Below are 2500 nucleotides of genomic sequence, written 5' to 3'. Positions count from 1 at the left end.
TTATTGCGATTCGTGTTTGCATTACACTACATTGAACTATTCCAACTTGTTTATCCGCATGGCGAACATTTGCTGCATAGAACATTTAAGTTCCACTTCGCTCTCCCCTACGTGGGTCTGAGCTTCGCTCTCAGGGAAAAAATATGCCACATTTGGTAGGGAGACCCGGTTTCATCACGCTTTGTGCCCTGCACCATATATACCCTCATAAATTTATTCATTGGATTAGATCCAAGGAACACCAGATCATGCACCACTACCCATAATAGCTCATCGAGCTTAGCGTGAATCCTTCGGGTTTCCCTAAGAAGTTCGATTGGTCTTGCAGAGTTTAAAGACAACGAAGCTTAGTTTCAAGCAATGGTTAATATACGCGTATTCAAAACCCTTAGCTGTTACAACTTTTTTACTAGAAACCATCACGACGAAGTCTTTGGGTCCGTAGACCCGTGATGTACTGCTCCAGGGAACGTTTTTATAGGGTGGAAGCTCAAAATCATAGGTTAAAATCATCGGCAGAGCCCACCAGACACCACTTTTGCTTCATTAGTTCGGACTATAGGCATACGACGATTTTTATCGCGGAGGGACGTATGACCCAAACGGGGGCTTAATGACCCACTGCCACTGCAAACCATGCTCCTACGACTAAATAGAGGTAAAAACTACGATTTGGTGCAATCTTCATGTTTGACCTCGTAGCAAGGTACCCTCCCTATAGTAGGCAATGAGCAAATGATCATAATCCCAGGAGGGCAAAAATGGGAACCCGAAAGGAAAGCGCTGTTGGCGCGCCTAAGCTACTGGCCCGTAGAGTAAAATGGTACCCCCAACAAAGTTGTCGATTGACATTCTGATTGCACTTTTTATCATCTAGGGTGCGTTCCTTACACGTTTTGAGGGGTTTTAGCGAAAAACATGTTTTGAGCCACACGAGCTCTCCGGCCCGCTCGGTGCACATTTTTGAAAAAAGCTAGGAGCTGCCCCTAGGTTCGGGGTGTCACAAAATATTGAAAAGTGGTCAAAAAACCGCTATCCAGAATCGGATGTAGAATCATTAGACGAACTTAAAATTGTTCTACGACCAATGTCTGCGACGTTTAGTATTCAAGATATGGCCCGCCCTAGGTCTGACCTGGCATTTTCGTGAAAATTTAAAGCATGGCCATAGGGACGGGTAAAATAGCTATTTTGAAGCAAAAACCACCTCACTTTAAATGGCCATAACTTTTGAAAAACAAGAGCTAGGGTGCGTTCTCGACACGTTTTGAGGTGTTTTAGCGAAAAACATGTTTTGAGCCACACGAGCTCTCCGGCCCGTTCGGTGCACATTTTTGAAAAAAAGCTAGGGAGCTGCCCCTAGGTTCGGGGTGTCACAAAATATTGAAAAGTGGTCAAAAAACCGCTATCCAGAATCGGATGTAGAATCATTAGACGAACTTAAAATTGTTCTACGACCAATGTCTGCGACGTTTAGTATTCAAGATATGGCCCGCCCTAAGTCTGACCTGGCATTTTCGTGAAAATTTAAAGCATGGCCATAGGGACGGGTAAAATAGCTATTTTGAAGCAAAAAACCACCTCACTTTAAATGGCCATAACTTTTGAAAAACAAGAGCTAGGGTGCGTTCTCGACACGTTTTGAGGTGTTTTAGCGAAAAACATGTTTTGAGCCACACGAGCTCTCCGGCCCGATCGGTGCACATTTTTGAAAAAAGCTAGGGAGCTGCCCCTAGGTTCGGGGTGTCACAAAATATTGAAAAGTGGTCAAAAAACCGCTATCCAGAATCGGATGTAGAATCATTAGACGAACTTAAAATTGTTCTACAACCCCCCAGTCCGACGCCTCGTATTCGAGATATAGCACTTTGTAGGTCTGACCGAGCAATTTTGTACTGAAATGTATGGCGGACATGTTATTCATTAAACAACATTAACTTGCATCGTGCCCTACTTCATCGGCACAGCTACTATCGACTATCTATTGTTGAAATGGATTGAGTTTGACCATTTTAGCTCTTTTCTTATGCCGTGCACCAACAGTGTGTACCGATCAGGGAAAGTACACTACGTACGCGTTCATGGATGTATATGTTGGTACAAGTTGCCGGTCGGAATAGCAGTGCACCAAAACTGTGTACCGATCAGGAAAGTACAAGACGGAGGGCGCAGCCCGAGCGTACGCGTTCATAGATGTCCATGTTGGTACAACCTACATGTACGTACCTTGTTTTTGTATCAAAAGTTCCAATAAAGTGTTTGTATGCTTAAAATGCTTATCTCAACCGGTCACCTTTTGGCCTGCCCTTTTATAGACAGAAACCTAGAACGATACTCGCGATGTTTGTGTTTTTCCATTCGCCCGGGACGACGAAATGAGCTCTGTGCACATCGTGCAGAAAACTGTCTCCTCCTCGTATGTTTTTGTCCCTCCACGCATATAATCACCCACATTTGTGTTCAACACGGACGGCGCAGCCCGAGCGAACGCGTTAATGTT

Source organism: Anopheles arabiensis, assembly GCF_016920715.1.
Source record: "Anopheles arabiensis isolate DONGOLA chromosome X unlocalized genomic scaffold, AaraD3 X_pericentromeric_contig0014, whole genome shotgun sequence".
Classification (NCBI taxonomy): Eukaryota; Metazoa; Arthropoda; class Insecta; order Diptera; family Culicidae; genus Anopheles; species Anopheles arabiensis.
The sequence above is the reverse complement of the archived record's forward strand: the minus strand, read 5'-3'. Positions refer to the sequence as shown.